Source organism: Callithrix jacchus, chromosome 2 (genome assembly GCF_049354715.1).
Source record: "Callithrix jacchus isolate 240 chromosome 2, calJac240_pri, whole genome shotgun sequence".
NCBI classification, from domain to species: domain Eukaryota; kingdom Metazoa; phylum Chordata; class Mammalia; order Primates; family Cebidae; genus Callithrix; species Callithrix jacchus.
Genome location: NC_133503.1, coordinates 23575444 through 23589155, shown reverse-complemented (window position 1 = coordinate 23589155; position 13712 = coordinate 23575444). Strand labels below are relative to the sequence as shown.

At 36.0% G+C, this 13712-nt stretch overlaps 1 protein-coding gene across 2 annotated transcripts in view; it reads left to right on the top strand.

The window, feature by feature from the left end:
* Positions 1–13712, top strand: part of ATP10B (ATPase phospholipid transporting 10B (putative)) — a 313434-nt gene that overhangs the window by 117027 nt on the left and 182695 nt on the right. The window lies entirely within an intron of this gene.

Genomic DNA, 13712 nt, shown 5'->3' with positions numbered 1-13712 from the left:
CGGCCGTGTGGCAGGTGCCTGTAATCCCAGCTACCTGGGAGGCTGAGGCAGGAAAATCACTAGAACCTGGGAGGTGGAGACTGCAGTGAGCCTAAATTGTGACACTACACTCCAGCCTGGGCAATAAAGTGAGAATCAGTCTCCAAAAAAAAAAAAAAAAAAAGAAAATTGAGAGACCTCAGCCTCAGCCAGTTGTCTTGAGCATTATATAAGTGGATCAATTCAAAGCTAGTGCCCAGCCTAACACTGAATAATTCTTCTCCTCATGGATGACTCCCATTAGGGCTCCATTCTGAGTGAGGCTGTGTAGCATCATGGTTAAAAGCTTTGCTTCTGTATGCAGAGATGAGAGAGAGAACATTTAGTAGGTACGAAAGATCAGCAGCAGAATGGAGACAGACAGAAATCCTGGAATTCTGGCTTTAATGCTACTGATGAAATCAGCTAGTCACTAGTATATATTCTACATGTGAGGCACTGTCCTAAGAGCTTTCATGGATTATTCACAATTAATCTTAATGCTAGTACTGCAAGGCAGACATAATTACCCTTGTTTCATTAACAAGGATACAGAGAAACTGGATTCTAGAGTTTTAAGTAAAATCTCTCAATTCATTTCAATGGCAATGGAATCAAGCATTTTTCAAACACTGTGATGTCTAAACTAAGTCCATCTGCAAACTGCGCCCAGCCCATGGGCAGCTATTTCACAACCTTTGGTCATGAGCCATGGGTTCCAGTCCAAATTTTGCCAATTTTCTGTGTGAACGTGGGTGAGTAACACCTATAGAGAGTAACATCATACTCTCTGAGCCATGGGTGAGTTACTCAATAGCTTGCCAAGGTCACACAGAGCTTGTATGGTGGCAAAGCCCAGCCTCTGAATCAGTCCAGGATCACTAAGTTTATTGATTCCATCATCTTCTGTAAGTGTTTCTGATGCTTTTTCTGAGACCTTTTTATCAATCAAGCTACCCAGATCCAGATAGGACACACGATGCTGACTCACCTGCAATGGCTGCTATCCTTAACAAACTTTAATGAAGGACAGTGAGGAGGAAAGCAAACACCTGGAGGATTGCATAGATTTCTGTAAACCAGAAGGGTAAAGAAGAGGTAGGAAGGTCCCTCCTGAACACGGCATCAGTTGGCCTAAAATTGCATCATGGAGTTTTTGTTTTCCTCAGTAACGTGACAATTTTGATTCATGCCTTAAAATAGGAGGACTCTGGGTTTAATACTGGATGTCATTTAGTCTTAAAAACTCAGTGTGAAAATAAAGCTGCCCAGTGGTTTTTCATATTTAGTTTTAGCAGAAAACCTTTAAAAAATAAAATCTTACATAGAATGCCAGCATATAAAATAGAATGAGCTGGTGTTCATCATGTGCCGCTAAGGCATAATGATAATGACAATGGCAATAACAGCAGCAGCAAATCCTTGCCTTGGGCCAGCCACTACTGACTCTGAGACCTTACCCATGGTAACTCATCTACGCCTTGCTACAACCCTTTGAGGAGACTGAGGCAGAGTGATGTTACATAGTTTGTTCAGGGCTACAGAGCTCAGTGTGGGAGTCAGGCAGGCTGCCCCAGGACCTGCAGTCTTCCTGCCCTGCTGCTTAGCTCCTCACCCTGTACACCACAGGGGAGGGGTGCCCCCATGAGAAACACTGATGGCAAGTGGGAGCTGACAACAGAAGCTGTGTCTCATGACCTGTAATTTGTAATTGACTTTGAAATCGTTGTTTGCATTTACTATCTACAGAGACTTAACACATGTGAATTGTCTGTCCCCATTGACAGTTACAAAGGCCTGTCATTGTACCTGTTCCAGCTAATCTGTCATTGAAATGCTTCATATGGTCTTTCAAACAGAAATTGATGTCTGCTTCAAAGCCTAAATTGTAAGTGAGACTATCCCAAGTGTTACTCTACAAATCTGGTGAAAACCTGTCCAGTTGTTAGCTGTGGTTAGGAATAAACAGACCCACATTATCTTGTATTTGTAAAGACAAAAGTAGAGCTGCATTGACTGAGGGAGATGGGAACCTGGGGCCTGCTGCCTGCGATCTTCCTCTCAGCAGCCGATGAGACAACTTCAAAGAACCCGGGGCTCTGGAAACTCAGAGAGCAATGGTCCTAGTCAGATAGAAACAAGTTTGTCTGCTGACTCCAGGAAAGGGAGAGAGTTGTTCTAACCTGGGGCCTGGGAGAAATGACAGCATTCAGAAGCAGGGTCAGCTTAAGGAAGTAAGGAGATGCGGAGGACACAGCAATCCCGGGCCTCTGAGCCTCAGGCCAGAGGGTGTTTCCAACACCTTCTGAGAATTTGGTAATGACTCACCTATTCGCAGAGGCACTGCTGGTACCTGGTTTGCCTGGAACCAAGCATAGATATTTAATTTGTATGATTGGGCTGAGGTTGACAATGTAAATCATAAATTAAACCTCTCTTGAGCTTTGTTTTTTTACTACTTTACTGATAGAATATGACTTTTAAATAAAACATGGGATTTAAATATCAAGCTTCTGGTGAGTTGAACTAGAACAGATTTCTCAATCTTGGTATTATTGACATTTTGGGCTGGATAATTCTTTGTTGTGGGAGCTTGCCCTGTGCATTGGAGGATGATTAGAAGCATTCCTGGCTTCTGCCCACTACAGGCGATGAGGGCTGGATGTCCCTCCTCCACCTTCGACAATCAAAACTGTCTCTGGGCATTGCCAAGTATCCCCTGGGGTGAAGGGGACAAAATAAATGCCAGTTAAGAATTCCGAATTACATGACATTAGAGGTACTATTTAGCTATAGTCTTACAATCTCTTATAGTCAAATGACTTTGGAATTAAAAGTTGAACTCAGTATATTTTGGTACTGCTAAACATATCCTTTGTCTAGACCCTTTGGTTCATAGGTTAAGACTAAGAACATAGTGATTTCCTGTCATTCCACTTGCTCCTGGCTACTTGACCTCAAGTCAGTTGCTAAAAAAAAAAAAAATTAGCTAATAATCCTGCACAGACTGACCTCTCTAACCATCTCCTGTTGCCTCCAATTCCCTTCTTTCATCAGACTTTTTCTTCCCACCATATAAAACTGGAAGAAAAATTAATGTCCAGTGTCTTGGTTAAGAAAATGTAGCTCACCCAGACAGGTTTTCTCTTCTCAAGGGGCATGATTTATTTTTTACTTTATATTTTTAAATTGTCTTTTCCGTCAACTTGCTCCAATAATTCCTGGTTAATTACTGAAGGCCTTAAGACACAAACCCAATGTAAGCACGTGGGCTGAGAGTTGAAACTGCGTAATCAGGCCACAGCCTACATTTGAATTCCGCCTCATCTATCCGTGTACTAGTTTCAGGATTGTGGGCAAGTTCCTAAAACTCTCTGCTTCCGTTTTATTATTTACTAAATGGGGGCAGCAATAGTGCCAGTCCCATCAGGTTGTGGTGAAGATTTAATAAAATACTGGGTATAAAGTGTTTAGCAAAGTACTATGCATATAGTAAGCATTAAATACACACTATTACCTCTATGATCTTTGCCATTATAATGATTTTTAATTATCACTTTATTCCCTTTCCTCCTATTTCAGCTGAAAGTATATGGAGGTAATGACTTCCTGCAGTCAGGGGATTGCCTTAGGAACTTTTGTAGAAATAAATAATTTCCAAAAGCAATTAAAACTGATTTCATCATACCTTTCAACCACTCTAAGATCACCAGCCAAGATGATCTTAGAATTCAGCCAGAACCAGAAATTAGGAAGTCCCAAAAAATCCCCAAATCCTCCCCTCAAATTCCCTAAAGCGCCCTTCCCTTCTTTCTTTCCTTGTCACCTACACAGGGTCTCCCCTGCTCTATTCGGCTTTCCTTTTCCAGAAGTAGCCGCTGCCATCATTTGAAGTGGCTACACTTGAGTTCAGAATAACAGGGAGAAAAGACTGTGTTTCTTTGACAATGCTTATTTGCTCAGCCAGCGAGAAGCAAAGACTTGCGTGGAAGACGTGAATCTTAGGTGTGGCCGAAATAGCTATTGTCGCTTTATCACCAACCAGAGTGAACTCTTTGCTGCCTGTGTCCCCAGTATGAAGAGAACAGCCCTGATACTGAGGAATAATTCAGAGGACTTGCTAGCCTTTTTTCTTTCAACTGGCAAAAATTTAAATGTTTACTATGGAGTTTTGTGTCTTCTGTGCTGACAACCAGCAGTGAAGGGTGTGAGTAAAAGCATTATGGAGGATGTCCTTAGCATGCAATAAAGCACCATGCCTACACCTGTGCACAGGCTTGGAATTTTTTTTTAATCCCAGTTCTGCCATTTACTAACCATGAGACAAAGATTGTCACCTCACATATTTCAAGATACTCTCCTATCCATTAGCACAGATGGTCTCCATGGTAGCTGCCCTCCAGTGCCAGGAGTAGATACCACTTACTCCAATAAACTAAGAGTCAGAGGGGTTGTCAGTTGCTCAACATTACATGTCATTTCATCATGGATCTAAGAGTGACACCTCAAGCAAGTTATTTGACCTGTTGGATCTTTGGTTTTCATAGCTGTATTTCTTTCTGATAGGGTTTCTAATGATTCAGGATAGAAATACTGTTTACAAAATATGAAGCCCATAGCCTGGTACCTACTAAATGCTTCATAAATATTTCTGGAGATGATGATTGTTTGGATGATGATAATGATGATCTATGCAGAGCAGTATGTGAAAAGACCCTGCACAGCAATTAGGAGACCTGACAGGTCTTAGTCCCCAAATCTGTCCCTAATTGTTAAGTTATTTTGAGTTACTATCTCAAATTCTGCAGCAGAATTTTCTACTGAGGAGTAGCTCACATGGAGTTAATATCATCTGCCTCTAATTGCTTATAAAGACAGTAAGAGGCTCAACTGGGTAAAAAAGGACCTTTGAAAAATGTAAAGTACAAAACAGATTTTACCTAATAAATGATTTTCTCCTTCTTGGCATGCTATTGTTGTTGCTGTTACATTTCATCCTAGCAATGGTAGTTGACAGGCTGTTTACCCTGTAAGCTCTTCTAGCCCATTCCTAGAAAAGAAGGAACTGCTTGAAACCGTCTCTGAAGGCAACTCAAGGCAGAGTCAAGATTAGGATACAAGTCACTGACCACCAGTCTAGATTATTTCTCACTCACAGAAGGGGAAAGGTCCTACAGAGACTGATCCTATCCTTCTTTTGGACTTTGTGGAGAGGCTAGATGTACTGCTTAATGGCATTAACAAAATGAGAGGCATCAGATGATTCGGTGTAGCTCTTCTGTTTGCTAAATTTACAGAAGCATTTCTTCAGAACTATTTTTCTTTCTTTTTGGAGCACTTCAGGGTAAAAGAGTGTTGAGAAGCTGACAGTCAGTGATGTGCTTACTCTGTGCACAGTTCATAAAGCGTGACTGCTTCCAGGAGAGCTGTTTGTACAAGTCTGGGAGAGGACTCAGTCCACTAACAGAGGCCGCAGAGATTGCTTGCCGAATAAATGTGCAACTTCTTAAAGAGTATTCTTATATACTGAATATCTCCCTGAAGGAGGCTGGAGAAGGGGAGTAAGGACTGGGGAGGCCATTTCTCTTCCATGAGGTTATACAGTCCCATTGAGATGGGAGCCAAGTCAATTAGAGAGCTGTCAAGGGATAGTGTATCTTCCAAAGCAGATTGACATTAGGTTGGGGATGGAGGTCAGTCAAAGACTCAAAGAATTCTGCCACTGCTACTCTTTGCAGTGCTCAAGTGAAGAAACATGACCAGTGCAGTAACTCTTGATATTTCAGGCTCCTTGTACCTTGCAATCGCTGAAGAAACCTGTGGACAGGTGGTGCCAATGCACCATTACCTAATTCAGCATTTGTTCTGGGTTGAGACCATAGGCCATTGCTGGACTGATTATAGAAGAGAAGGAAAAAAAAATGAATCTAGTACTGGGATTTTTTAGTATTAGAAATAAAAGGCCAGATATGAACCCAATAGCCCTTCAGGTATTTAAAGAACTCTCAGGGGAAAGGTGACAATATTCTAACATGACTCCTTAGAGCAAAGCCAGGACCAATAAGCAGAGGTTATAGCAAGCTAACCCCACATTTGGAGAGTTGACAATTCAGTGGTCCAAAATGGAATGGAATTCTTTGTGAGGTAATAAGTTTCCTACGAGAGGTCTCTAAGCACAAAATGCTTTACAAATGGTGTTCTGTGAGTTCTCCTGAAGTTCAATGAAGTTACACCATATGCAGAAATTAGCTTTGACAGTGGACCCTAAACAAAAATTATTATTGGTCAAAATTAATTTTGAAAATCCTTTAAATTATCTATTAAATACAACATATACATAATTTTGTTTCTCACAACCCCAGACAGTTAAAACTGGATTGCCTCTGGGGGCAATGCTGTTTAAAGTGGATATCCTATCTGTATGTCTATTCCCACTTTAGCATTTCTCAGTGGTCTTGTCTGCAACAGTTATTACACAGTGACTATGGTGTTTGCTTAGTGATGATTTCCATGAGCTCCCCCTCTCCTTCACTTATTTATTTATTCAGTATTTATTCATTTATTTATAAAAGAAAAGAAAGTAGGGTACAATGGCCTGTGCCTACACTCCCAGCTACTTGGAAGACTGAGGTAGTAGGATCACTTCAGCCCAGGAGCTGGAATCTAGCCTAAGCAACGTATCAAGACTCTGTCTCTAAAAATAAAATAATAAAATACCATTAAAAAACAACAGAAAATGAATATAAAATGTTTATAGATATAAATTCTTATGGATAAAAATGAATATCCATAAACACCAGAATCCCCTTCAGTGGGATTAGGTGTTGGAGGATTGAAGGAATCATAGCCATTCATATTTCTCACCTGTGTTCCCTCCAGGGCATGGTCTCTGTGAGTAGATGGATTGGCAGGACGTTTTCTTGTCATTAGTGCACAGACCTTGCACATTTTTCATTACATTTGTTCTTTAGTATTTTTACAGAATTTTAATGAGTTTGTTACTTCAATTTTATTTTTCAATTGCCCATTGCTCATATATAGAAATGCAGTTGACTTTTATATACTGACTTTGTATTCTGTAACCTTTTTATCTCACTTACTAATTCTTTTAGGATTTTCTAGGATATATTACCGTGTTGTGTCTAAATAAAGATACTTTTACTTCTTGCTTTTAAATCTATATGACTATTGTTTGTTGTCTTGCCTTATTGCACTGCCTGGCTATTCTAATCTAATGTTGAAAAAAAATTGTGAGAGTGAACATGCTTGCCTTGTTCCTGACCCTAAAGAAAAAACATTCAGCCTTTCATCATCAAGTGTGAAGTTCTGTGTAGATAGTCTTATTGGGTTGTGGAAAATCCCATCCGTTCTAGTTTGCTGAAGATTTTACCCTATGTGGAAGTTGAATTTCATAGAACATCTTTTTCTGCATCCACTGAAATGATCACATGGGGTTTCTCTTTTGCTTTATTAATACAGTGAGTTAAATTCATTGATTTTTGTATGTTAAATTCAACCTTGATTTCTTGGAATACATCCTACCAGATTCAATTTGCTAATATTTTGTTAAGAATTTTTAACCTACGTTTATGAGGTACATTGGTATAGAGTTTCCTGTTCCTGTGATGTGTTTGTCTGATAATATTGGGCTTATAACATTATTTGAAAAGGGTTCCCTTCTCTTTTCTTTCCTAAAGAAGTTTATGTTAGTTTCATCTTATTCTACCTTAAATGTTACATGAAATTCATGAGTGAAGCCATCTGTGTCTGGTTTTTCTTCAAAAGGTTTCTATTTTCAATACAAATTTTTAATTGACAAAGGATTATTTGGGGATTTTTGTTTTGTTTCTTTAGTCTGTTTTGATCATTTATATTTTTCAAAGTATTTGTTCATTTTCAGTTGTCATATTTATTGCCATAAAGTTGTTCATAATGTTCCTTTATTATTCTTCCATGAGTGTAGATTAGGTAGGGCTTGTTGATATCATATTTTATTTCTTCCACCTTCTTGAGAAATTAAATAGTGACATATCAGTTTTAAAACAAGATTTTAATTTTATTGATCCATTTCTGTTTTATCTCCATTTCTTATTTCCTTGATTTTTGAACTTACATTTATTGTGTTGTTCCTTTTATTATGTTGGGTTTAATTTGATCTTTTTCTGATTTGTAAGCGGGAAACCTAGATCCTTGAGTTTTAGCTCCTTTTTCTATTTCAAGATAAGCATGAAAGCTCTAAGTATTTCTCAAACACTCATTTAGCTGCATCCCACAAATTTTGATGTTTATTTTAATTATCATTCACTTTAACATGTTTTTTCCCTATTGATTTCTTCTTTTTTCCAAAAGTATTTAGAAGTAGGTTTGTTTAATTTTCAAATACTTAGGACTTTTATGAATACTTTATTGCTATTAATTTTTAACCTAATTATATTTGGTCAGAATGCATACTTTGCATGATTTCAGACATTTTAGATTAATTGATTTTTTTTGTCCTAACATATCCTGATGATCATATATCCTTGACAAAAACCGTGTCTGCTGAAGTTGTTAGGTTATACGTCTACAGATGTCAGTAAGATAAAGGTTGATAGTAATGTTCAAATCTCCTACATCTTTACTCATTTTTCTCTACTTCTACCAATTGCTGAAAGGTAGTAAATATCCAACCATGATTCTGAAATTATCTTTCTCCCTGTTAATTTTTTAATTGTTTGCTTTACATATTTTTAAGGTCTCTTGTTAGGTACATACACATTCATGACTGTTATGTCTTCCTAATGATTGATCCTTTTAATATTATGAAATATCTCTTTTCTCATATTGATATAGCCAACCAAGATCTTGGGTTAATTCCTAGATATTTAATTTTAATTTGTGGCTATTATAAATAGGATTTTTTATTTCTTTGTCAGATTGTTCACTGTTGTCATATAGAAATGCTACTGATTTTTTATATTGATTTTATAACCTGCAACTTTACTGAATTTGTTTATCAGTTCTAAGAGTCTTTTTGTGGAGTCTTCAGGATTTTCCAAATATAGGATCACATCTGCAAACAAGTTAATTTGGTTTATTCCATTCAAATTTGGATGCCCTTTACTGCTTTCTCTCATCTGATTGTTCTAGCTAGGACTTCCGGTACCGTGTTGAATAACAGTCTTGAAAGTGAGCATCCTTGTCATGTTCCAGATCTTGGAGGAAAGGCTCTCAGTTTTTCCCCACTCAGTATGATACTAGTTGAGGGTCTGTCATATATGGCTTTTATTATGCTGAGGTATGTTCCCTCTATACACAATTTTTAGGGCTTTTGTCAGAAAGGGATGTTGAATTTTATCAGATGCTTTTCAGCATCAAATAAAATGATTACATCAATTTATCTTTCATTCTGTTTGTATAATGTATCACATTGTTTGATTTGTGTATGTTGAACCATCTTTGCATCCCAGGGATAAATCCCACTTGGTCATGATGAATTATCTTTCTAATGTGTTGTTGAATTTGGTTTGTTGGTACTTTGTTCAAGATTTTTGCATCAATATTCATCAGAGATATTGCCCTTTAGTTTCTTTTATGTGTCTCTGTCTAAAGGTTTTGGTATCAGTGTAACATTGGCCTCATAAAATGAGTTAGGAAGTATTCCCATGTCTATTTTTCAGAGTTATGTGAGTAGGATTGGTATTAGTTCTGCTCTAAATGTTTGGTAAAATTCAGCAATGAAGCCATCAGGTCCCAAGCTTTTCTTTACTAGTAGACTTTTTATTATGGCTTTGATCTTGTTACCTGTTATTGGCCTGTTCAGGTTTTAGATGTCTTTCTCGTTCAATCTTGGTAGGTTGTATGTCTCCAGAAACTCATTCATTTCCTCTAGATTTTTCAATTTATCATACATTTGTTCATAGCAGCCACTAATGATCCTTTGAATTTCTGCATTAACAGTTGTAATGTCTCCTTTTTCATTTCTCATTTTATTTGGATCTTCTCTTTTTTTCTTACCCTGGCTAAAGGTTTGTCCATTTTGTTCAACTTTCAAAAAAAACCAACTTTTTGTTTCATTGATCTTTTGTATTCTTTTTAATTCATTTGTTTCTGCTCTGATCTTTATTATTTATTTACTTTGACTAATTTGGGGTTTGGTTTGCTCCTGCTTCTCTAGTTCTTTAAGATGCATCATTAGATCGTTTATTTGAAGTTTTTCCCTTTTATAGGTACTTAGAGCTATAAACTTCCCTCTTAGTACTGCTTGCGCTATATCCCATAGGTTTTGGCATGTTGTGTTTCCATTATCATTTGTTTCAATAATTTTTTTAAATCTCCTTCCTAATTTCGTTCTTTACCCACTGGTCATTCAGGAGCACATTGTTTAATTTCCCTGTGTTTTCATAGTTTCCAAAATTTATCTTTTTATTGACTTCTACTTTTATTCCATTGTGATCAGAGAAGATGCTTGGTATTATTTCAATTTTTGCATATTTTGAGACTTTTTGTGACTTAACATATGGTCTATCCTTGAGAATTATCCATTCACTGAGGAAATTAATGTGTATTCTATAGCTATTGTATGAAATGTTCTGTAAATATCTATTAGATCCATTTGGTCTATAATGCAGATTCAGTCCAATGTTTCTTTGTTGATATTCTGTGTGGAAGATATTTCCAATGCTGAAAGTAAAGTACTGAAGTCTCCAGCTATTATTGTATTGGGGCCAATCTCTCTCTTTAGCTCTAATAATATTTTCTTTATAAATCTATGTGCTCTGGTGTTGGGTGCATATAGATTTATAATTGTTATGTCCTCTTGCTAAATTAACCCCTTTATCATTATATAGTGACCTTCACTGTCTCTTCTTACAGTTCTTATCTTGAAATCTGTCTTGTCTGACATAAATATAGGTATTCCTGCCCTTTTTTGGTTTGCATTGTTATGAAATATCTTTTTCCATCTCTTTATTTTCAATCTATGTGTATCTTTATAGGTGAAGTATGTTTCTTGTAGGCAACAGATCAATTTTTTTCATTCATTCAGTCACTCTACATTTTTTTATTAGAGATTTCAGTCCAATTACATTCAGTGTTATTCTTGATAAGTAAGGGCTTACCCCTGCCATTTTGTTGTTTTTTTGTTACTTTTTTATCTTCTCTTTCTACTTTCTTTCTTTCCTTTCTTCCTTTAGTAAAGATAATTTTCACTAGTGGTATACTTTCTTGCTTTTTATTTTTTGTGTATTCATTGGATTTTTGTAAATTTGAGGTTAGTCTGAGGCTTACAAATACCATCTTATAACCTATTATTTTAATCTGATAACAACACTGTTTGCAAAAGTAAACAAGCAGATGAACTCTTGTAGTCATATTTATTTTTAATTCATTACTTTTTATACATTCTAACAATTTCTGCCTTTTAACTGAAGTGTTTACTTCCTCAATAGTTAATGTAATTTTAATGTAGTTATGTCTTAGTCTACTATTTTGTTTATTTTCAACTTGACCCCTCTGTTTCAATGTGTTCTTTTGTTGTGTTTTTATTGAGTTGTCGTTGTTCCTCTTTTCCTGTAATTTTTGGATCATGTTAATAATATTTAAATTTTTGTTTTAATTTTTCTCTTAACTTTTTAAGCTATACTTTTCACATTTTTTTCAGTGGTTGTACTAGGTTATGAATTTTATAAATTATGAACTCTTTTAATAGTCTACTTAGAGTTTATGTGTACTGCTTTACATAAAGCTTTGCAATAATATAAATTCATTTATTCTCTTCCATACTTTGTTATATATATATTACATTTACTTACATAAAAACCCCCAGAAGGTAATGGTGTTTTGAATAGGCACATGTATTATAAACTAATTTTTTAACACAAAAAATAGTCTCTTTTACATTTATATAGATGTTTATCACTTCTAGTGTTCTTTATTCCTTTTTGGAAATAAAGAGTTTTCATCTGGTATCACTTCTGCTGAAGCCTGAAGACAATTCTTCAGCATTTCTTGTGGTCCAGGTCTGATGTACTACAGTATAGGTAACAAATTTCCATAGTTGTTTGTTACTCTAAAAATGTATATTTTGCCTTCATTAATTATTTTTGTTATTTGGTAATCCTGTGTTGATATTTTTCTTTAGCTCTTTAAAGATGTTTTTCCAATTACTTCTGGCCCTTATTCAAATCACTGTTGAAATGTGTGTGTATATATATATAAAAACTCTGTGTGTGTGTGTGTGTGTGTGTGTGTGTGTGTGTAAGACAGAGAAATTTTTCTCTGTACCTATGGCCATTTTCATATTTATTCTGTTTGTGATTTATTAAACATCTTGAATCTGTAATTTGTATCTTTTGTCAAATTTGGGAAGTTTGGGGTCATTATTTCTTTACAAATTTTTTAAACTCCTTTTATTTCTTCCACTCTGGAACTTCAATAACACATATATTAGACTCTTTTATGTTATCTAACAGGTTCCTGTGGCATTGCTTATTCACTGTCTATTGTTTACATCATACATACATTGATAACAAACCAGCTAAAGAAATCAAAAAAGCAATCTCATTTGCAATAGCTACACACAAAAAAAGACATAGAAATTAATTTTACCAAGCAGGTGAAAATATCTGCAATGAAAGCTACAAAACATAGTTGAAAGAAATTGCAGCAGATACAAAAACATGAAAGCATATTCCCTATTCATGGATCAAAAGAAGTAATATTGTTAAAATGTCCATAATACTCAAAGCAATCTATATATTTAATACAATACCTATCAAAATGCCAATGATGCTCATACCTATAATTTAATAGCTCTGGGAGGCTGAGGTAGGAGGATCACTTGAGCCCAGGAGTTCAAGGATGCAGGAAGTTATGATTGTGCCACTGCACTATAGCATGGACAAAAGAGCAAGATCCTGTCTTTAAAAACAAAACAAAACAAAAACAATGACATTCTTCATTGAAATATTTTAAAAAATCAAAAAATTCTTATGAAACCACAAAAGACCCCAAGTAGCCAAAGAAATTCTGAGCAAAATGAACACAGCCAAAGGCATCACACTACCTGACTTCAAAATATACTACAAAGCTATAGTAACTGAAACAGCAGGTATTGGTATAAAAACAGCCACACAGACCAATGGAACAAAATAGACAATCCAGAAATAAATCAGCATATTTACAACCATTGACTTAACAATGTTGCCAAGAACTTACACTGGAGAAAGCATAGCCTCTTCCATAAATCAAGCTGAGAAAACTGCATATCCATATATGGAAGAATGAAACTAGACTCCCATCTCTCACCATATTCAAAAATCTTTTTTTTTTTTCGAAAGAAAGAATGAAAGAGGGAGAGAGAACAGGAGTCTTGCTCTATTGCCCAGGCTGGAATGCAATCCAAAAATAGGTATTAAAATCTTCTTTTATGCCGATAATTGTGCTTAACAGCAGAGACAGGAAGGAATAAGGGAAGAAAATAACAAACAGCCAACCAATATTTCATTTAAGTCTGTGAAATGCTATGCAAATGCTGAAGAGTGATTTACTTCCAATTATGTGGTCACTTTCAAAATAGGTGTAATGTGATACTGAGGAAAATGTATGTTCTGTGGATCTGGAGTAAAGAATTCTATACATATTCACTGAATTTACTTGTTCCAGGTCTGAGTTCGAATCATAGATGTCCCTGTTAATTTTCTATCTCATTGATC